The sequence below is a fragment of the Gymnogyps californianus genome, chromosome 21, assembly GCF_018139145.2.
Source record: "Gymnogyps californianus isolate 813 chromosome 21, ASM1813914v2, whole genome shotgun sequence".
Classification (NCBI taxonomy): domain Eukaryota; kingdom Metazoa; phylum Chordata; class Aves; order Accipitriformes; family Cathartidae; genus Gymnogyps; species Gymnogyps californianus.
The window spans coordinates 2,136,784-2,160,635 of NC_059491.1; the positions used below are offsets into that span (position 1 = coordinate 2,136,784).

A 23,852-nucleotide genomic window follows, 5' to 3' on the forward strand; every position below is an offset into this window, starting at 1 on the left:
TGAATGGCTAGGCCCAGACGATTCTGGTCAGTGGCACAAAGTCCAGTTGGCGACAAATCAGTAGTGGTGTGCCCCAGGGGTTGATACTGGGGCCAACAGCGTTTCGCATCTTCATTAATAACCTGGATGATGGGGCAGACTGCACCCTCACTGACTTTGCAGATGATAACTAGGAGAGACTGGCACACCAGATGGTTGTGCTGCCATTCAGAGGTACCTCGACAGGCTGCAGAATTAGGCAAAGACGAACCTCATGAAGCTCAACAAAAGGAAATGCAAAGTCTTGCACCCAGGGAGGAGTAAGCTCAGGCACCAGTACATGCTGTGGGCTGACTGGCTGGAAAGCAGCTTTGCAGAGAAGAATCTTGGAATTCCCAGTGGACAACAAGCTGACCATGAGCCAGCAATGCATCCTCGCAGGAAGGAAGGCCAACATCATCCTGGGCTACATTAGGAGGAGCATTGCCAGCAGTTCAAGGAAGGTGATCCTTTCCTTCTACTCAGCACTGGTGAGGCCACATCTGGAGTACTGTGTCCAGGTCTGGGCTCCCTAGTACAAGAAAGAAACAGACTTCTTGTGTTCAGTCTAGACACAAGAAAAAGCTTTTTACTGTGAGGGTGGTCAAACACTGGAACAGGTTGCTCAGGCAGGTTGTGGAGTCTGCATCCTTGGATATATTCAAAATCCGACTGGACGTGGTGCTAAGCAAACTACTCTGGCTGACCCTGCTTGAGCACGGTGGTTGGACTAGATGATCTCAACCTCAGTGATTCTGTGATAAACTACATCCTTGTTTGTGTCATTATGAGGACTCATATGTGACGCAAAAATCTTTCTGTTCTAAGAATTTGAGAATCTTAACACTAATTTAAATGGGAGTGAGATCAGGTTCCAAGATGTCAGAATGGCAGAAAGCTCTTTATCTCATAAAGCTCCTGGGCACCTTTTACTGGAATTAACTCTGGGCTTTTTTCCCTTCAGATATTCTCCAGCCTTTGCAAAGGAAACTGCAGTAACAAATCAGATTCTGCAGTAACACATTTTAAGTCCTGAAGCAAAATTCAGCAGTTTTAGAGGGACAGCATAAAAGGGAATGGGGCGGGGGAAGTGGAGTGGGAAGTATTTATAATCCCTTTAATATTTTAAAATTTAATTATTTCCAAATTGGGTTAGCAAGACTGACAAGAATACTGCATCTAAAGCATGGAGCCCAGAGGCAGCATTGGAAAATGAGAGGAGAAATTAATAATAAAAAAACCCCTATTGCTTCAAGGCAGCAGACTGGAACACTGACATTCCATTACTCCGTCTGTCTGCTGAATTCATTTAGCATCTGTGGCCTAAATAGGCTAGTTTTAAAGAGGCATGCTCCAGTTTTTATGTTGGAAGGGGGCGGGGGTTGTCAGAGGATTTTTCTTCATTGAAATCTGTCTCAGGAAGGCACATCAGATTGTAGTTAACAGGGTAGAGTAATGCTAACCTCTTAGCAGTTGTAGTTAAAATAATATCTCGGAGTGTTTTGTAATGCCTTACAGATTGAGGTCTGCATCGAGCATTTGGGCCACTGCAGTTAGATTTCTGAGGGCAAAGCTGGAGCAATAATGTTGTGTCAGTAATTGAAGCACTAGGTCTAAATCTGTAAAGGCATGGCATCAGCCATCGCTAAAGCACAGCCATTTCCAGCATCTCTGTACTCAAGGTATTAAAAGTGCAGATTGTCAAAATGCTCTCCTTACCTTTTCTCTGAAAAACACAGTATTGTCCAGCAGCACAGCATTCCTTGACACAAACTGTTCTCTTTCAGGAGTGCCACCCCAGACATCATTGCTGCAACACGCAGTTTCTTCCTCAGGATGCTCCTTTCAACTGCTAACTCCATCCACCTTTGCACAGCTTTTGTAAGATCTAAGATCAAAAGCCTGAGGCAGGCTGTATGCAGTATTACAGAGAACTTATATGCATTTACTGGAGGCTAGATAGATGGCTTGACAGCAGGCTGGAAGGGAAAGAAGAGAATGATTCTCCACTTTATTTCCTAGAAACCTACAAGTGTTTCAATTCTGGGTATTTTGTGAAACATCTGGATACCAGGAGGATAAAAGGTACCAGTGTAACCTCCCAGTAAGATCAATTGTTTAAAGGTTTCTGTGTATTTCCAGTCTTCTTTGGCTTCCTTCCCAAGATTATAGAAACAGGTCTGTGAATTTCCTCAGAGTAGAACATAATGTATTCTGTATAGTTCTATTTTTTCTGTTTCCATTTTATGCAAATAATCTTTGATTCCCTTTCCCCTAATTTATCATCTTCGAGGTCTTTGTGTAAACTATGCAGAAAGGAAAACCATGGGTTTTATGGAAAGTTATATATAAGCTGTTAAAATTGGCCTTTTCTCCTCCTCCTCATTGTTCTTTGCTCTCAGTGTGGATTTTATCAAAAGTTTTTGTTGAGTTTAATGGAGATTACCCAATAGACAGAAGGCATGACAAAAAATTTTACTGATGCAGTCTACCACGAGACACAGCCGTGCTTTTTGATTTCAAGCATATAAGGTCTTATCCAGCTAATTCTCAGAGCTACCTACAAAGTCCAAGTCTTCAATTCTCCTTAGCTAAGTGAATCCCCGTGGGCTCTTGGACCTTAACTGTCAGTTGGTAGAGAATGACTTTGTCCAGTCTTGAAGGAAAGAGGAAAGGCTAGACCCTCTGATTTCTTTAGGTAGTGTACTGGGAGTAAGACCTCATGAACTGCCCATAGTTGCTATCTAGTTTGCTGTCAAGGAGATACTGCTGATTTCTGAGAAAATTTAATCTGGCTAATATTTTGGATCTGAAGAGAATCTTGCCTATTGTCATCCAGCCATAATCAACACTGACACAGGCATCCTCCAGCAAAACAACTCCTGCCCTAAAAATGTATTCACAGTTTTATTCCTTTCACTGGCATTTTTTTCCATCACTAAATACCATCATTGTCTCCTCCTTTGGTCATCTGCTTGATTCTGCAGACACTGAAGTCAGAGCTAAATTGGTTTAAGAATGTAGTTGCTAAGTGTAAAGATTGCATTAATGCTTTTTGTTATCATCCACTTACAGCCTCTACCTTGGCTGCTACTAAAACCGTGTACTCTGTAAACTTTTTTGCTTTGTCCTGAACTAGTTATTTATGCTTCCAGGAGGGCTATCTTCTTTGTTTGCATTTCAGCAGAATTGAAAATAAGTACCTGGCTTGCATCTTCACAAGCGTGTCTGCTGCGGGGAAGTCTAACTAAGGGGAGCCAGCCTCTGGAGAGTTGCTTTTAAAAAATGGTATTATTCCTTCTTTCTCCCATTAGGCAGCAGTCCAGCCAAATTTACCTTTGCTTTTACTTAAACACATTTCTTTTCTATTCTTTTTATACAGCAACAGTCTGGCCTTAGGCAAATCTGCTGGGAGACTTGGTTAAAATGCACCTGTGCTACACAGGCAAACATATTACAAAGTTGATGTTGCTCTCTCTTGGCTAAAATAATAATATTTCACTATGGCTCATGCTCCTCCTCACAGTTCTTAAGGGATTCATCTCCATCACAAAGGAAATGTCCTGTAGTGTTGAAAGAGGACTCAATTTCAGTTATCATTATTTCATAGAATGAGAACTGTACAGTTATAAATCACCAGAGAATCTTCTGCAGTTTTCATTGAATTCTTTCTGCTTTTGGCTCACAACTATTTCTTCCAGCTCACAGCCCTTTCTACTAAGCTTCCTTCTTTCTTTATCCTCTCACCACTGCCTTTCCTTTTTTCTCCATGTAGATAAATGACTCCCAATTAGACCCATGCCCAAAATTATCCAAGGTTGCTTGCTATCTTCTTATTCCCTTTGCTTACGTATCTTAATGGCAGTGTCTGCCTTGTCTATGTCGATAACAAACAATTCTGTAATGATATCAAAACTAGCACAAGAAGACCTATTTTTGGTGAGCATATACATTTTACTATTAGAGATGTGATTATTAGTGGTAATAATAAATCATTGGTTGCAGTGATTTCACTGACTTGTATTTAACTTATATTTGACAGGTTCCATCTCTTTAAGAACTTTCCTTTAGGGAGTAGCTTAGTTCATTTTTCTGAAAAGAAGCAACGCCCTCCCCCAGGTTGTTTCTTGACTGCAGTAATTGCTGTGACTCGTCAGGTCCCAGACAACCAACAGATAATTAGTTCCAATTAAGTTCTCTCACAGGTGCTTATGAAATTGCCATTTGGAAGCAGTAGTTTCTCCTGAAAGGTGAGCTGAATGGTGGGGAAGGGAACATCAAAGATCAGAGCAAGATGAGAAACAGCAAAAGATCAGTCCTGGCATGGTGTTGCTTTTTGTTTAAGCAGGGGTATGTATGAGGTATCTTTTTTTTTACTTTTAGAGGTGTGACTGCTCAGTGTGGGTCCTTGCTGGGCTTCTCTTCCTGTTTAAAAAAAAAATGGGGGGGGGGGGGGGGGGGGGGGGGGGGGGGGCAAGCAAGAAGTAACCTTAGAGTAACTGATGTGTGTGAGCTATGCTGAAGAAGAGCCCAGTGAATACACAGCACTTCAGTTCTACCATGAAGTAAGCTAGGCAGGATCAGTCCTAGTAGGTTACTGACCTCACCTGGTTCACCTCATAGTAAGTCTGAAGGGATGTGTTTTCCTTGCAGAGTTTGTGTGCGTTAGGTAAGTTGAGCTTGAGTTGCTGAAGAACTCCTAAGTAAAGCATAGGGTCTGACCTTTTCTTATGTTGGCTTTTTACTGGTGTAACTCTGTTGTGTTTGTCAAAGCTGCTTCTCACCCTTTTCCGATGAAGAGAAGGATCATGTCTCTAACTAGCTTTAGCCTGTTGCTTTATGTGGGAGGCAGGAGGGAGCCACAGAACCTATATTTAAGGAGAAAAAGTATCTATAAACCTGACATGTGACTAAAAGTACAAAAAAAGCTGCAGATTTTAAACCCTTTCCAATTGTCGTTATTTCTGTTTGTCTGCCCTTTGTGGTGGTGTTTGTTATGCTATCTTTCTAATTATGTACTGGCACTTTTCCTTTTTTAACAAAAATGCACTGTTTCAGATTTGCAGGTTGCAACAGATGCTGCTCTGTGCTTGCATCTAGTTACTGTAGGGCCTATTGCACTGAATTTCAGTTTGTGGCAGTAGTTTGAGCCAAAATAGTGCTTTTTATTGTAGACTGCAGAAAGTAAGTGCATGTAAAACACTAGTAGTGTTAATCTCCTCCCAAAATAATGCCAGCATTGCTTCACCTGCTCTCCTGGGAAGAGTAACTACTTCAGTGGCAGTAATTACTGAGTGGAACTGCTTAACCTGGGTTATATAGGGAATAGGACTAAATGCACTTGAAGATGCTCTCTAGACTTGTTATCTATGAACCTAGAAGGCCCCTTTGAGCTCTCTGTAGCTGCTTAAGCCACAGCACTTTGGGCTATGCAAGTATATTGTATGCTGTGTTACGTAAGAGGACACCCTCTGGAAAGATCGGAAAGCTTCATGGGTATGTATTTCATGGATTCAAGTATTCTTCTGTCTTTTTGTCACCCATAAGTTCCATCAAACCTTCCATGGTAGCAGACACAAAAAGGAGAAAAATTAAATACACTTTCTGAATTTTGAAGGCAGGGAAAGCTCTGACAGCAGTTTGTATCCCATCGCAATTGAAACCATGAACCCTACCAATATTCAACATGTAACTGATGAAACCTCAGACAGCTATAATCATCAAAGCATTAAAAAACTCGTTTAAATATATTCCTACTTGGCAAATGCATAGGACTGGATTAACTAAAAGGTATTAGACTCTCAGAAAAGCTTCTATATCTGGCAGGATTTTTGAGACCACCCGCAATATCTTGCTGTCCACTGATTTTTGGTGGCAGGTAGGTACCTGGTACCTGTGCGCTCTTGAAAATCTAAGTATTATCTACAAGTTTAGATACTTAAACACTTTTAAAAGCTATGCACTTAATCCTGTGCCACTTTCCATGTACTCTACCTCATTACAAAAGTGGAGGGATAGGTGCAACTCAATCAAAATACTCTGGTTTGCTTGAAAATTGGAATATTAAGATAGTGCTTATTTTAATCCAACTCTTTATCTGTAATGTATTCTGCTTCTATATTATGTGCCTTCAAGGGCAGTAGCAAGTTAGCCCATGTAGTCAGTTTAGCTCAATTTATGGATCTTTCCCACATACATTCAAAGAAATGCGTTTATGATCCATATGCAAATAACTTCATGATACAAGGATCATGTATGTTGCCTTCGCAACATAACATGCCATGAAATCTGTAACGGATTTCTGTGGTGAGGGAGGAATGAAATGCCACCTATTCCAGTTGTTTGCGATACATGGTCTCTGAAAAGCGTTTATTTTTTCTGAGAAAAAGCATTGGACATACCTCTTATCCAGATGTAATACCTGGCTGTTATGCAATTACGTTTTCTTGCTTATGAGATCTTTATTGAGGAGAAAAGAAAATGACACAACCTGTCTTGTGATCACTAGTTTGTTCTTCTACTGTGCCTCAAACAGGCTGTATTCCTTACAATGCAGTCTCCATTACATGGCTGAGACCAAGCAGGAACAGCAGATAGGTTGTTAGTAATGATTGAAGCTAAACAGGAATCAGCTGAGTAGAGGGTAAGTTCGTTAGACCATGCAAGTGAAGAAGGTACCTAGTTTTATATGGTGGTTTCTGAGGCAGCAAATTGTTACTAGAAATTGTATTCTATTCTGTCACTCTTGTTTCTGTGTTGTGCTGCCTCCTCATATGGTATAATATCCCGTTACGAGAAGGAAGACATATGGAGAATGCAGATAGGCAATCTAACTCTTGGGTGGAAATTATACAACCCCTCTTCCTGTTATTTGTGTAATTAATTTGATATTACAGGCTTTACTTGTATGGTTATTTCTACTGACTTCTGATACTTTATTCACTTGGTTAAAGACACATTGAGAAAATAAGTGTTTCAATTTACTGACTTTCTTAAAATTGTAGTGTACTTGAAATTGTGCCTCCATTTTTGTGTTTGGCATGACAAATAGCAAACTTTGCCCAGGCAAGGATAGGTATATTTTGAATAGTGTGCAACACTTTGTTCCATCTTATATTTTTCTATATGCTACATCCTGCAAGAAAGAAATTATGTTTTAATAACGGGAAGAATATTTACTAGTTTCCATTTCTATCTATAAGTCTAGAAACTTAATTACTGGGAGTCCAAGTTTGTGGGCTTCAGTGGCAAAGGAAAAAAGTATATCATAATGGTTTTCTTCTGGGCTAATAATAGATTATTTTTCCTTTTTTCTATTTTTTTTTTTTAACCCAGGAATATCTCTTTCTAGTGATATAACTCAGCCAATTCTCATCCTGACTGTGTGTAGATCTTTGGGCCTTAAACCTATCACTTTTCTCAGATTGCAAAATTCCTAACTTTATTCACAAAATGGCACTGGCCTGAATACAAAGTGCCACACTTTATGTGGGAGGAAGAAGACAGGAAAAATGTTGTGGCAGGTGGCTTAAAATAAATAAGAATAAAACAAGCTCTGTTTGAAACTGCTTGGAGCTTCGAAATGTTCGAAGCAGTCTCTGCAAACCTCGGTTGCTTTGGAAAGCACTTGTGAGAAGGTCAGTTGCAATTATCATATGGTTTTTCAATCTTTTTGCATGGATATTATTACGAACAACACAGTGTGTGTGCATTTGCATCCTAGGAGATACATAAACTAACCTCTAAATACCACACCAAGGCCCTAATTATAAATCCAGATACAGGGTACATATTATGGACCTGTATGTTAAATATAATGCACCTGAGACTAGGATTTGGCCTTAAAGCTATAGTTTTACTTAAGTTTTTCTCTGCCTGGATTATAATTTTAGTAATGTGAATAAGAAACTGTGCAGATGCTAACCAGATGCTAATATCAAACTGTAGTTCAACATGTTTCCATGTAATAACTACAGTGTTACTATGGTGATAACAGATTCACTAGAGGTTTGATTTAATAAAGGAGGATTGCATGTTAGTATCTGTACAGTTGCCATAGTTTTAGCCAAACAATTGTGCTTCTTTTGACTGAATTGATGGTGTTGCCACTGAGCTTAGTTTCCCTTGTAAATCTATTTTTCAGGAATAAATTTGCTATGTAAGCAGGTTCTAGTATATTGCTTTAATTGACCTCTCTTCTCTCCAATGGCAAAAAAGAATAGTTTTGAATATGAGCACAAAAGCCGTTTTGCTTAGAGGTTTTTTTTCCTTTCCCTCTCTGTTCTCCCCCCTCCCCCCCCCCCCCCCAATGCCGCATTTTACTTCAACGATACTTGAGCCAACTGCCCAAGACTTCTCAAGAAAGCCTAAGAAGTTAGAATAACCAAAGATTCTGAATTGGCTTTCACATGAGCTCACCTATATTTGCAAGTGGCAGAAAAGGATGTTTAGTTTTATTGCCACCCATCCAAGAAACCAAGTGATAGGGACTTGCATGTTGTTATTTTAAGCTAATAAACTGCAGTCTGACAGATACTGAAGGCCAAATTCTGCTCTAAGTTCTGCAGTTACCAGCTCAATAGATTTGTGTTGTTGGTCTGAACGCGCACCAGGAGATCTGCGTATACTTTCGTTCTTGCACTTGGGTTCTGATCTTCCTTGCCTTGCATCCTGTCTAATCATTTACACATCGACAGGGCAGTTACCAGCACCGTAAGAAGAGAAAGCAATAGAGTTTCCACTCGCAGCGCTCTGTACAAGACACAGGAAAGTTAGGTCCAAATGAGTCAATTTCTTCCCTGAGCTCAGACCAAGTACTACTCCTTTTCTAACTAGCAGAAAGCTTTGTGGCTTTTTATGGTGCAGGATCTCCGTAGCTCCACTTACATCGATACGGTTGCATGAAATGGAGGGCAGTGTGTGGGTCAGAACTGGGAACTCATCTGTTTTCTGAGACCAAGAGGAGCTTTTGGCTTCTTTTATGTCTTAATAATAGAAGTAATAATAACAATAATTAATAACTATAATGATAGTGATAACCTTCCAGCTGAACATGTGCAATTTGTATTGCCTCAGCATTATTCCCAGGCAGAGCTTCATTGATATTCAGAGCATTGCCGTGTCTGTCACTGCTCTATGCACTTTGGGTCTGGAATCCTTGGGGAGCCTCGCAGCTGTCAAATTGACTTCCATCATTTCTTTCTGAGCTGAGAGACAAATTATCCAGCCAGCCATCAGACTAGACTTTGCAATCGAACTTGCAATCTCGAAGTGATAAAATGCTGCCTCCCAGTTCAGACAAATAGTTTGGCCTGTGAGGAGCGGGAGGCCGGCTGGGAGTATTGATGCAGTTTGTTTTTCGGTGTCCCTTCTTTATTCTTTAGAAGCTGCTATTGGGCTGCCTTTTTTTTTTTTTCTTTTTTTGAAGAGGTCTAATGATTTGGCAAGCGCCTGAGTGAGTCACTGACATATGTCAGCTCAGAGCCCCACTGGGAGAGACTGCTCCTCCTGGGCACTGTTGACATGGCTCGGAGGCTCAAAATGCAAACTGCAAGGACGGGCATGTTTAACAGCTTAGCCGTGGCCATAGGAAGACAAAATTTATCCCGTCAAAGGTCTGGGACCGTGATGTGGATTGGAAAGGCTTTCCCAGTTTTTCACTTGCTGTAACTGCAAAGAGTTCTGGGGGAAGTTTGTTCTAGATCTTGAGAAAGCTGTTTGGGAAGAGCTTTAGTCCCCCTCCCCGCATCTGTGCCCAAAGATGGGAGTCGTGACTTGAGCGCTTTATTCAGGATACCAGTCCTGTAGTGGAAACATTGACCCAAGCTTTGCAAGGCTGAGCCGTTTTTCCCGCACCCATTTGTTTTTGAAACGGGCAGGTGCTCGAGGCGGTAGTGCCGGCGCCCGTGGGGTTTCAGTGAGAGGGGAAAAGCCATGGGTTGGACTCGACCGCTGTAAAAAAAAAACCCCACTTCAACCACGCGGAGCCCGCGCCCAGCAGCCAGCCGCTGCGAGCGGGGAGAGCTGCTCGCCCGCTGCCGGCGGCGGCTCCGCTCTGGGACGGCTCCGCGGGAGGCGGCAGCTGCTGCTCGCGCCCCGGCCCCGCCGGCCGCGCGCCGCAGGAGGCGCTCAGCTTCTCGCAGGGACGTCACCCCGCGGCGCTCCCTCCGCCCGTCTGCGGCCGAGGCGGCGGCGCCGCCCGCGCCCCGGGTGCTGGCGCTGCCGCCGCTCCCCGCCGCCCCCAGCGCCGGCGGAAGGCGGGCGGGGCGCGGCGCGGAGTAGCAGGCCGCGGCGGGGGGGGGAACGGACGGGACGGGACGGGCGCCGCCCGCCAGGGGGCGCCGCCGCGGCTCTTAAAGGGGCCGTCGCTCCGCGCTGTGGGCGGGGGACGAGTCCCCAGGGCGGAGTGCGGGGCCCGGGGCAGGGGCACCTCCGACGGCAGCGGCTCCGCTCCGCTCCTCCTCCCTCGCCTTGCCCTTGGCAGGACCCCAGCCGCAGCGCGGGCTCCGCCGCTCCCCTCGCCTCCCCAGCTGCGGCAGCGCACGGGGCCGGGCTCTTCAAGCGCCTGAGGCGGCGCGAGCGCCGGCGGCCGCCATCTCGCCGTGGGCAGAGGCCGGCCGGAGGGCAGGTTCCACACGTGTCGGTGCTCCTCGAAGGCCGCGGCTGGGCACAGGGCCCGTCGTCCGCTGCTGAGGCGAGGCCCCTTCCCTGCAGGGCTGGGCCCGCCTGCACCCCGCACCGGGGAGGTGCTGGAGCAGCGGCGTTTCCAGTGCTGCGCTTGGCGCTCTTGCCAGAAGCAGCGTCGCTTTCTTGTCTGCTAAGGGTTTCGTCTTGCTGCGGCTGAGGGGCCTGAAGGTGGAGGAAGGACGGCAGCTGTGTTTGGAAACTGATTGTGCGTGGAAAGCTGCATGAAAAGGAAGTAGCTGAGCAGTTAAAAAGGCCTTTCCCTAGGAGGGAATCTCAGCCGCGCTTGGCTTTGGTTGAGAGCTGAGAGAAGGCTACCGTGAAGCAGAGGACTTCCTTCTCTGAAAAATGTGCTGTGTGTGGTGCCTGTTGAGAAGGAAGCACCGCTGACGTGCCAGTGGCCCATGCACCTGCTCGTGCTCTCCCCACAAACAGGCCGTATGCTGAGGAATCTAGCTCAGGGCAGCGCTTTGACCCATTCTTCCTCTTCAGGGCAGTTTATGGAAGTTTTTCATCTTAAGAGGAGGAAGTGAATCAAAGAGGTGAGGTTGACTGGAAGTATACTATTAAAATGTACCTTTGGGTTAGTTTAGAGGCAGGCAGTGGGTTTTTATGTCTAGAGCAAGAGGTAGCAGTTCTCCAGCCGCTTGTATTTTCCCCTAAAACAGAGGTGGCCCATGTACTTGATCAGACGTATCCCCTAAAGCATGACATACCTCTCAGTTTATCATCTTAACTAAGTAGGTGGATGTTCAACCTTTTAAGCAAGCTATCCAACACCAGTCCCCTATGCCCCTATCTCCTCATCCTCCTAGGTCTTTCCTAGATGTTTGGGTTCCAGAAAAACAAACATCTCTCAATCCCTAGGAGCTTGTTGCTGGGAGAGGAAGAAGACATCTGGGTTTCTTAAGGTAGCAGTCCTCCTGGGGACAATGTTAGATGCCATTGAGCAAGCTGCCTTTATCAGTGCATTGTGCTTTTCTCTAGATCGTGTCTGAGGTCAAGATTTGACCTGGAATAAAAAAGTCTGTGAGAAAACAGCACTTCACAGAGCTGACTTGTTTTCTTGATGATCTCCCTAATGACTTTCTTTCTCCTCTCCCCGTTCTCTGGGGAGAACAGGTTAAAAACAAAATAACACAGTTTTTCCAAACAGCATTTTCTCTTTAGCTTCTTGATTTTAAGTAGCTGCTTTTAAGGGCTGTTTGCTTGTCCATTTAAGAATTCTTAACATGAGTTAAAGTAAAAAAAAAAAAAAGTTTTATTAGTGTTATACTTCTATGTGATAAAGAAGCAAAGTGTCAGCTCATCTGTTTCCTTATGGCCACATGACCATAGCACATCCACTGGCTGCATGCAAGCTCCTAGATGGAGGTCAGTTTGACCTGTAAAGCCATAAGAGATGAACATCTGTCTCGTAGTGATCCAGCTCTTTTTTTTTTCTTTTTTTTTTTTTATATGATCCCATTACTTTTATAATCAGCTGTGTTTGGGTGAAGCTGCAGGCGGGATCTGCAGGCAGGCAGTTTCCTGATGAGGATTTTCATCTGCTCTTGAAATATAGCCTGCTCCTTCAAAATAGCTCAAGTTTTGTGAAACTTAGTGATGCACTTTCAAGTCCATGTTTCCTGATGGTTTTGTTGTTTCTTTGCTCATTTTGCAGTCAGGATTGATTGCTCTTCTACCTTTGCTTTTGTAATCATCATATGGCTATCTTTTGAAGATGCCCGGAGTTGGTGATAAAATACTTTGCATTTAAATCTGACATAAATGTGCTGGAAGTTAAATAACAATCTACGGTATTTCTTTTTCTTCAGAGTGTTCTGAAGCCAGTTAGCATTGGTATCAGGTCTAAAATGCATTCACTTTCAGGTTTTTCACTTTCTTCTTTCCACCACCTCAGCTTTTAATTATGGCTGTCAAACAGAGTACAAGCCAGACATGGCATTTAGCAACCTAATTCTACCATCCTTCTTTTTAACGTTTCCTTTCCTATAGGCATCCACAAATGCCTATACCAGTGGGTACCTCTGACATTTCCAAATTGCAATTTGACAGTGTCACAAAGGTTCATGAATTATTAAAATGTCTCAGCATCATAGAGGTTGGAAAATTACATATAATTTGACAAAACAAGCACACACAGAAAAAGAAAACCCCACCCAGGCATTCCCAAATCAAGAGAGCACCTTTAAAACTTTCCTTTGAATTTGCTTAAAAGGCTTGAATAGTAGGAGAGATGCATGAGTCATTCTCTCTCTGTCTCTCTCTAGAACAGGAAAGCTAGCAGAGGGTGGAGGCATGTCAGCACATAGTGTGGTACACTTTAAAATATCAGCTGAAATGACTAGGCTGAAGAAGTGGGAGGACTGATATTAGTCACACGCTATTACACAGTTCAGAAGATGAAGGCAGAAGGAATTACCGGACAGGCATATGCCACTTGGCCCAACCTTTTAAAACATATATCTTGACTTCAGATCTCTTCATTCTTTCTTCAGAATGCCTCTGTTTGCCTTGCATTGTGAGCGAGATTCATTAACTTGGCCACACAGAGAACAGCTGACTGTTCTTAAGCTGAGATGTTAGAAAAGTGGTCGAGTTTACCCCATAGACAGTATCAGCAACTTACATCCACGATCATTTTGCTCAAGCTTTTTGTTCTTTGTCGCACTGGACAAGCACAGGAGCTGTTGCAATCTTCCAGCTCCATGAGCATTAGTAGGGAGGATGAGGATCTGTGTAGGAGGTGCCAAGATCATGGAGAGATCTTTGATATGATTTCCTGCCCTGCTGCAAGCAATTCTGTGTTAGCTGTCTGCACAGCGAAGTAATACATTCTCCGTTTCTCAGGCCCTGTACCTTCACCATTCTTGGCATTTACAACACTATGCAGAGTTGGCCTACCTTGCAGAGAAATAGACTGCATTTTTTTCTGGTGACCACAATACATAGGCCAAGAACTTGGATGTTAGCGCTACATCGGGCTTTGTAATTGCAGTAGTAACAGAAATGAATTTGGTTCAAGGAAAGGGGCAGCGTATCCTTTGGATGTGTGAATTTCCTAGTTATAGTGGAAAAAATCTTTTTGAACACCAGAATCTTTCTAACATGTTGAATATTTGCTTTTCCTCGGTATCTGCAGCTGAAGGATTTTGAAGCACTTTACAAACCTCAGTTCACTTCTGTGTGCTCATCTTGCTCTCCCGATGCATCTGAAACTATTATTTAAATCTACTTCATACGCAGAAATTACAGTAAGTGACCTGTCAAATTGATCAAGAAACAGCTGGTATCACAGCCATAAATTGAGCTCAGGAGTTATCTTTTCCAGCTTGTGTAAACTGCTTGTCCATGTTAGCTTCCAATATACTGCAAAAAATCTTGAAGCCAAATAAATAATAGAAATGCAGATCACATGGCATAAGATCTTGTCTTGTCTTGGGTTGAGCGTGGATACTTCCAAATTTAACTACAAGGCTCTGCATGTCCAATCTTCCCCAAGCTATCTGGTTTTGATAGTTTTTAAGTCTAGGCCGTGTGCCTGGTGCAAGGCAATTAGTTGTGCTGAGTAGGTCTGGAGGTCAGTCTTTCTTGAGCTGAGTCATAAACTGCCTTTGGTAGCAAGACAGAGAGGTGGTCCCTGTTTTGCCCAGGTCTTAGTGTAGTATGTCCCTCTGCTTACCGGTTTTATCCAAAGATGGGAAGAGGTTTGTACTTGGATAAACTCGTCAATAAATGCAAACAACAGTTTGCTGGTCAGACCCTTTGCTTGGGCCTGTAGAGGTTTGCAGGATACAGCCCTTTTATGTAGCTGAATTTTTAACAGAAGGTGTTTCATTAAATAGCCCAGATCTCATCTCTGTTCTATACTGCTTTATCTCTCTGCAGTACATCTGATAATCTTATACATCACGTTTAACCAAGCCAAAAATAAAACCTGCAACAGACCTTCCTAGTTGTCTGTGACTGTCTTGAGAAGTACTTCCATCAGCCCTGTGAACCATTGTGGATTTGTTCTTACCCAGACTTCAGCCTGTTTGCCATGTGCAAATATTTCCTTAGTACCACTCCAGAAATATTTTAGATGTCAGATATAATACCTTTTTCTTTAAAAGAAAAAAAAAGTCATGATCATTTTCTCTAATTTTCTGGCAAATTCTGAAATTAATTATTGGAACTGTAATTCCAATTCCTCTGCCCTAATTGGATAGCTGGAAAGTATCTTAACAGCTGTCAAGAATTCTCAAGTGAGCAAAATACAGTGCTAAAGTTTATGAAAGTTTTTATAAGTGAGCTATACTAGCTGATGTTATTAAATCATTTCATTCGTTAGAACATCCAGAGTAGTTTACCCTTCCCTCTGGTTAACATGCTCTGTAGGCTGGCCACAGCTTTTTTATGGCATATATTGAAACCTCCTTCCCAGAACCATTATTTTAAGGATAATAAGGGCAATAGCAGGCAAAGAAAAAAGACCCTCTTGCCTTTCATGGTGAAACTTGGCTTACTGAGTGCATTTGTTTGCTTTTTTGATTTATTTTCTTTTGATCAGAACCATCTGACCCTCATGTTTAAAGGAATGTTCTTTGCAGTTTTGAATTGTGCCCATTATAACATCAATTCTGCAACCTGCAGTGAAAGGAGCAGGCAGATGCATGCTCAGCTGATACTTAACAAATCTGTCTCTCTTGGCATGCAGAATCCACACCTGGAGCATATCAGCAGTGTCCTTGGTCCCTATACAGAGAGTAAAACTCCAGGTTGCAAAGTTACAGATTCCCTCAATTTGTCAGAATTTTTTTACATGTGCAATATACTATACACAGTTTTCTTGCATGAACCTTTCTCTTAGTGTTTGGAATGGCAGCTTTCTTGCTCAGTTTGAAATACATTTTCCTCTCCTCTGCACGAAAAATATTCCCAGCCTCTCCATTACGCGTGCTGTTTTTAAAGGCAAAACCAAAAATATTGGATGCTAAGAGAAGCGCACCCAGCAGCATAAGAAAAATGTGCTAACAAGTCAGCCAGTATACACCCATTTCGTGCGCAGAACCAAGATCAATGCTTTAGCAGTGAGATCATGCAGACTTCAGGAGGAAACAAAGAGAACTGAGATGGGGATTGCTGCGATATGTGGGCTCCATATTTTATGTTCCCAAGATCTCCGCTGTCAGAACAGAGCAGTAGACAGTTTGTGTCTAGTTTATTACAGAACGTCAGAGTAGAGAGAGAAGTAGTTCCTTTCCTGGGGCCATGTTTCTTGTTCTTTGAGGGTGCAGTTTCATTTGTCAGTCAAGCTGGTCTAAGTTGGCTTTGCCTCCAAATTATATCATCTCGCCCCTTTCCTTTTGCAGGCACTCATGATTGTGCAGTTGGTCATCGAGACGAGGAGGCTGAAATCTAAAGCTTTCTTTTTTCCCTTCCCATATCAGCTCCATGATCTGGCTGACTGCTATGTTAAGGCTCGTTTGATTCGAGAAAGGGAGCAAGAGCAGGACATGACAGGTCCACAGCTTTTGACAGCAGAACAGGCTACTTGTTTAGTAGATTGTGACACAATACCTTCACTGCTAACTCCTGATTAGTATTGAAAGAGTCTGTTTATGCTTAAAGTTCTACCGGCTTTCCAAGTAGTAAGTTCTTATGAAAAATGTCATTGGAGTTGCAGAAAGAGTCAGAAAGCACTGATTTTCTGTTTTGTGGCACATGAGCTCTCCTTTTCTGTTGATGTGGAACATCTTGATTTTGTCAAAATACCATTTTCCTGTGGAGCAAAAGAAATCAGAATACAGTTTCAGACTAGATCTTGTTCCATGCGTTTTTGGTAATTCAGCCATCATTTAGGTACCTAAATATTAGGAGTTGAGCTCATTTGGAAAATTTGTTCTTAATTTTTGGTAGTGAACCATGAAAATGTGCCACCTTCTTTGTGAAGCGGTTACTAGTCAGAAAGAATAGAATTGTCACAAAAATTGCTGCTTCAGGTTTGAAATTCTTGGCTCTCAATTCAGAACTTAACCTCCTCCAAAAATTCCAGAAACTTTTCAGACAGCCGTTCACCAGTTATTTAATTGTATAAATACACCCCTGGTTTAATTTCTGGTTTAAATTGTTCTCATTAAGGAGTCACTTTTGACTGACAGGAGTCTGAGGTTAGAAACTGACCCTGATAACGTTTATCCTTGTGTGGTTTGTCTCTGATTATATGTGCTTTGTAAGTCTCTCATGTAAACAAGTAATGTGTGAGCATGGTTGTGTGTTTAGCAAGTTTCTAACACAAATGTGTGCAGGCAATACTAGAGAGGGCTGTGCTAACTACACAGAGATTTTACTGCAGTCAGTGACCAGGTATTTCTCTGGAAACGATTCCTAGCATCTTATTTCATTATCAGATGTGAAATAGGTCACTTTGTGTCTTTGAATTCTGTAGTGAATCTGTTCAGATGTTCACAGCAGCATCCTACAATCTGGCATGGTGGGTTGGAGCAGCAACAATTTCTTCACAGCATGAACTTGCCACTGCCCTTCCTGGTTTTTCTTTGAAGTAGGTCAAGTCTATGATCTGCTAAGACTCTCTGGACCCCTCATTTATTTTACCGTTCTAGCTTCCAGCATGCGGAGTAGAGAGATCACCTACTTCATTCTGTCTGAGCACTAGCAGCTTAGGTGCAGAAAACACAGATTGTGCATGCTAGGCCTAAATCAGAAGGGCTCTCAGTAGCATCATACTTCAGCTTGAAGAGGATAATCTGCAAAGGGAAGCTCTTAAAAGAGTGGTTTCCATTCAGTTGTTTACAAATTATTCTTTTTATCCCTGTTCTCTAACTTTTCTTTGGTTTTCTGGAAGTGTTACTGTTGTATCGTGTTTGAATGGATTATGTAAGTTGCGAAACCACATTTAAGGTATTACTTAGGGCTATCTCAGTCTGCACAGCTTCAGGACAAACCCTTATATCCAGGAGAGTCATTTGGGACACCATGCTCAGAGAGGGCCTACTCGGAGCACAAAGGTGCCAGTGGAATCATGTTGGGGGGGGGGGAGGGGGAAGAGAGAGACTATTCCAGTACATTTTGGTCATGGGTAGACAAATCCTGTAAAGACCTGAATAACTGAAAATATCTCTGGCTTCATCTGCATGTTTCTAACTCAGATACAGGATGTCCAGCATCTCCTCACTAGCTGAGCTGGATCTACTAGAACTGCCCTGTATTTGTCTCATTGCAGTCTCACTTGAACCTGAGCGGGTTAGAAAGGAATTCCAGTTACCTAAACTTTACTGATTTTCCCATAAATATCTAGCTTATATGTGTGGCAAACTTTCCATTCTGGACATCATACAAACATGGTTTTCATAAGAAAATTAACAGCAGTATCATTATTTAACCCAATTAAACAAAACAGTATAGATTATTTTTTTCCTTACCAATGAGAAATACAGGGTGCAGAGCTGTAGTGTAAGGTCTTTATTAAATGTATTTGAGTGACCCATTTGAAATGCTGAGGGTCCTTTGAGCATGTCTCTATTTGTTGTATGTTTGTACAGCGTCTAACACAATGACCTGTAAATTGTATGTCTTCTACCAGAACAAAGTAACAACTAATAGATGGACCTCTGCCTACCTTCCTCAAAAGCTCAATAAGCAAACTGTTCCTCCTCAAGACTTCCTTCAGTTTTACCTATCATGCAGTGAAAAGCTTGAGTCTAGCTTTTGACTTACTGGTTCTTTTAATAAATTGTTGACATTTGAGGAAGGTTGAATATGAGCTTTGATTTTTTTAAACTTTTTTCCCACATTCATCTTCTAAATTTGCACTTTAACTTTTTGCACTTGTTCTGGTTTCGGCTGGGATAGAGTTAATTTTCTTCTTAGTAGCTGGTACAGTGCTGTGTTTTGGATTTAGTGTGAGAATAATGTTGATCACACACTGATGTTTTAGTTGTTGCTAAGTAGCGCTTATCCTAAGTTAAGGATTTTCAGTTTCCCATGCTCTGCCAGCAAGCAGGTGTGCAAGAAGCTGGGAGGGAGCATGGCCAGGACAGCTGACCCGAACTAGCCAAAGGGATATTCCATACCATAGAATGTTGTGCCCAGTATATAAATGGGGGGGAGCTGGCCGGGAGGGGCGGATTGCTGCTTGGGCATCAGTCAGCGGGTGGTGAGCAATTGCATTGTGCATCACTTGTCTTTTCTTGAGTTTTATTTCTTTCTTTTTTTTGTTATATTCCTTTTCATTACTGTTATTATTACTCTATTTTTTGTTATTATTATTGTTAGTATTTTATTTTAGTTATTAAACTGTTCTTATCTCAACCCGTGCGTTTTACTTTTTTTCCCCCGATCCTCCTCCCCATCCGACTGGGAGGGGGGAGCGGCTGCATGGTGCTTAGTTGCTGGCTGGGGTTAAAGCATGACAGCACTGCAACTTGTCATCTGCATCTTGGGTTTTTAGTTTGATTGTTTGATAGTCTAGGTTCTGTCTAGATGGTCAGGGTGGTCATCCCTGAGTGGAAACAATGGATAGTCAAGCTGTGCCCATAGGTAGGGTATGCTGTGCTCATTCTTATCTTCAGTTTCAATTAATTTTTGGATGAAGTCATGTTTTTCAAATTATTACTGTACATCTGTGAACCAATACTTATTCAGAACTTCAAACAATAAAATTGTAATACGCTTTTCTCCTTTATAGATATTTCTAATTGGTTTCACTGCTGTCTTCAAACAGTTCAAACATACAGTGTTTTATTCCCCTTTCAGCTATGTAGTGGGGAATCGTTTTGATATTTTGTGGCAACAGTGGCCACAAGGGTAAAAATACATTCTTTCTGCTCTATCTTTGAATCATTCTCTAAAATTAAAGAAGGGTAAATGTTGTTGATACTGCGTCTTGATAAGACAAAAACCTTGTTTATTACTTTCAATTATGGATTAATCTTGGAGGACAACATCCTTTTGTTAACTAAGCCAATCAAATAACCCACATGATTAAGTATCGGTAATAAAATGGTACACTGTTGTTGCTACTTCAGGAACAACTTTCCCCTTTTCTTAGGAAAAATTTCAAGAATTTTGTTCTTATATAGTATGTTAGAATTGGTTTATAGTTCACTATGCTTGATCACCACCTAAAAGCCCACTGTGCAACTGAAAAATTCCTGTCTAAACTGCAGGAAGCCTGACAGCAGCTGCTGTTGTCTTCTCTAAAAATTACTTCTGAACTTTTCCTGAAAAGTGCAAAACTTCTTCTTTTTAGGAGTGTCTGTCTTGACTTATTACTTTGTAGTTACAAACCATGTGGGAATGTGATCTAAATAATACTTTAACCTTACTATCATGAGCATGTTGCTTACTTCATGCTCCATGTATGCTAAGTGATCAGATCCTATATTCTGTGTCTGATACAGCCATATTTAGCCTTTGATACGTCAGTGATAGAATCATCTTTAGGTACCAAGAGGCTGAATGTATATGATAATCTTAGTTGCAGACAGAACAGAATTATAATGGAAATACATTTCATCTATATGTTTTGTCATCACACTGTCAGTTGAAGTAATTTTTATTTTAAGTTAATAAATGTTCGGTCCTTTGTTTTATCTTGTGTATGCATGTGTGTGCGCGCAAGTTTTGATCTCGAGTGTGTTGTTTGGGGAAATACAAGAACTTTCAGCAAAAATTGCTCAGATGCACTCCAAATAATAGACAGAATTTGAACTAAGACTCACGTTAGCGGTGATACTCTGTCTCTTACTTATATCTGGCAGGCTCAATCCTGAACTCTGACCCAAAAACCTACTTTTACTTTGTACACGTATTTCTCACTTAGTGATTATCTTCTTGTATAACTATTTTCTATTGTTCTGACATGTATGGGTTCACACATAACCCAAGGTTTTATTAGTATTATGTACAATTATTTGAAACAATTGCCCATGTGTCCGAAAGAAGACCAGTAGAAATAAAAAAGCAATAGATTTTTTTTCTTTTTCGTTTCCTTGATGTTTCATGGTTTGGCTAAGACCTTTCTATTTTTTCCTTTGAGTTGCTACCATACAGCTTTTTATGTAGACCTCTTTGGAACTGTTCTTTGATGTCTAGGCTATTTAAGCCAAAATTCTGTTCATTTTTTCCTGGTGGCAGCTACTTCACAGCAAGTACATTAATTAAAATTTGTGCTTGTCAAAGACTGTGCCTTCAGGTTTTTTGCATTAGCAGAATGAATCTTTTCTTTAGCCCAACTAGACTATCACAGTACATCCATAGAGACAGACAGGATGGATTCTAAGATGTAAAGAACAAAGTATCACCCTGGGAGCATCAATTTAAGCGTTGTCAGGCTTCTATGCCCTTATATGGGCACCTGATTTATAATAGTGCTGTTCACCAACATCTGCCATATTGAACAGATTTGAGAAATTATTATTTTATACTCTAGATGGTACAAATACAAACAGCTGTCAGAATTGTCCAAGTTGTTTGCTATCAGTCTGACACATGAACTGAAAAGTTCTTCATGCTAAAAGATAGTTGGGATGGAAAGGTGGGGAAACATTCTGCTGCCCTCATGTTGATGATCGTTCTGTCCCACTGCCAAACTTTTCAAAATCTTCATTTGCCTTTTTTTAATGTCTTTTTATACTGTTTCTTACTAAGATCCTGCTTAATACAGGCATTATTTCACTGCTTCAAGCAGGTGACCCAAGGAAATCTGCAAGCAGTCTACAAAGTTACTTTTAGAGCAAAATCCAGATGATATTTCACAGAAAATCCATGTGTAATTAAGTCTTAGGGCCTTACTGGAGTAAGTCTGTCACTGAGTTCTGGGGGTTTTTTATTTCCTTCTCAGATAAGGATTTTCTTTTCACATGTTTGAATTGCATTTACAAACTGGTAAAAACAAGTACAAAATGTTACCACCGTTTTGTTTCATTTTTTTTATTCATAGCAAGGGAAAGCAAAATTTCCTGTTAGAACAGGTATTCTCAAGTTTCAGTAGTGAGTATTGGATGAGAAACCTAAAGCAAACATGTTTAACTTTGTCACTGATATGGATGGGAATATGTCCCAAGACACTTGGCAGCTGGTCTCCTCCTTTATTAATGATATTGCACAATTAGCTATTACATAAAGGTTTGTCATTAAATGCATTTCTAAGGAGAGTATATATAATTTTCCTCATTTTACTGACCGAGGAAGTTAAGGTCTAGAGAAAGGAAGTGATTATTCACAGAGCCTGGAGAGGAAATCGAGTGCAGAATTCTGTATAATAGACCATGTAAACAATGTAACATGCCCTAAAATAACCATTGCATTTCAGATATGCCTATGTTGCTCTGCATTCCAAAGAAATAAAATATCTGTTGCTCTTCTTTTTAACCAACTATCCCTCTTTCTTTCTTTATTCCAGCTAATATCTTGGAGCCAGGATGTGAAAACACAGATGACTTGTGGCCAGCAAAATTTTTGGTAAGTCAATTAAATTTCAGACTTGAACAAAAGGGGTATGATCTGTGATCCTGCTGTAAGGCTTTACTTACTAGTCAATTAGTTGCAGTAGAGCAGGAAGCATACAGCTGTTCAGTCAGACATTACTACTAACATGCTTGTGACAACAGGTGAAATTGTGGCTTTCAACAGGCTAGCAGGGAAGACAGCCCACTGCAAGGAAGGTGCAGAGGAGGAAACAGTGCCGGGAAAATGGTGTTGGGGGAGCCGAGAATGCAGAAACCCCTTTATTCGCTCTGTGACTTCAGGTCTCAGCCCAGCTCTTTGAAACTGCGACTGTCAGTACTCAGCAGAAGAGTAATAATGTGTTGCCACAACAGCATTATATGTCTCTGTTGATGTCCTTGTTCAAAACACAAATCTTAAAACAGCTTGGCTCAGAGCAGCTAAATGAATTCAGTCTCCTCTGAAAGCTCTTGCCTCTGTGGGGCCCTTACACAGCATGGAGACACTGAACCAGATGCTGACAGCTCTCTTGTTGTGCACAGTTTGTGTCTTTTTTGTTTATCTGCCATGAGTAAAGTCAATGGTCCTGGTCTTGTTCTTGTCAGACTAATCCCATCTGCGATGGGTATTCTCTGAGGTCAAGGGGAGTTGCCTGTGCCCAGTGGCCTTCAAAGCTTAGTCCACTGAATTCAGGGAGGTCTTTGCCATTAACTATTCTGGAATCAGGAGCTACAGCCCGATTTTGTTTACTGCTGTAGTTAAATCTGAGTAGGGAATCCTCATATTCATTCATTCTTTCAATCCATGGGTACTAAAGCAGGCAGCATCAGCTGCAAAGCATTGGTTAAAAAGACAACTTCGCATTGGCTGTAAATCAAGATTGCCATGGTCAGTTAAAAGTCAGAAAATGGGATGGTTGGAGGAGGGCTTGCAGGGTCTTGCAGCTGTTTTCACATCCTCTCTCAAATGGAAGTTCTTCAATTAGTAGCAAGGATTTTATGCAGGAAAACTTGGAAGAAATCAGGTTGCACAAAGGCTTTTTTTTTCTCCAGGAGCTGCCATAAGTTGCATTACTGCATGTTGTTTTATTCCTCTTTTTCCTCTCTCTATGGAACTGCAAAAGTGACAGCGCTTTAAATGGAAAGATTTGCAGCAAGCCATCAGTCATTGTACATGGAGGATATATCTCCTGGTTTAGTCTTGCTTGTGCTTCCATAAATCAGCATAGCTAAAATATTTGTGGTTGTCTGTAGGAGATTTATGCAGGTGGGAGATTAGAGTCAGTCTGTCATTTTTGTGGGGGAAGTGAGAGATGGAACGGGCTGGGGAATGCTGGCTTGCAGGAAGGAAGGATTTATAATAATGTCGGTGGATATTTAGGGGTTCCATAGAGACAATTAGCAAAAAAATCTGTGTGTGTCTGTGTGTGTACATGTGTACACATTTCTCTGATTTGGAAACAGGCTGTTCTTTCCCTGCATCATTTTTTAGTTAGCCTCATCAGAGAGAGACATTATATGGAAGCATTCCTTTTCTCAAATCTGCCTTCAGACTTAGTTTTCTCTTTTCTTTGTTTTTTTCCTTAGGTCCAAAGTGTTCTGTATATGGGCTATGCCTTACTTTTGCTGGCATATGCCTGTCTTGCAAATTGGCCATATGAGCAATTGTGTCAGGTTAAAAAGAGCTTATAGACTGCC

The 23,852-nt window shown here is 41.6% G+C and overlaps 1 long non-coding RNA gene across 4 annotated transcripts in view; it reads left to right on the top strand.

The window, feature by feature from the left end:
* Positions 1-4,304: 4,304 nt before the first annotated feature.
* The window catches only part of LOC127024892 (uncharacterized), a 48,076-nt gene continuing 28,528 nt past the window's right edge, over positions 4,305-23,852 (top strand). For all 4 annotated transcript variants that reach the window (XR_007767606.1, XR_007767608.1, XR_007767607.1 and 1 more), the window contains exons 1-2: positions 4,305-4,368; positions 22,112-22,170. This is a non-coding gene — a long non-coding RNA (uncharacterized LOC127024892). The remainder of the gene's footprint in view (positions 4,369-22,111; positions 22,171-23,852) is intronic.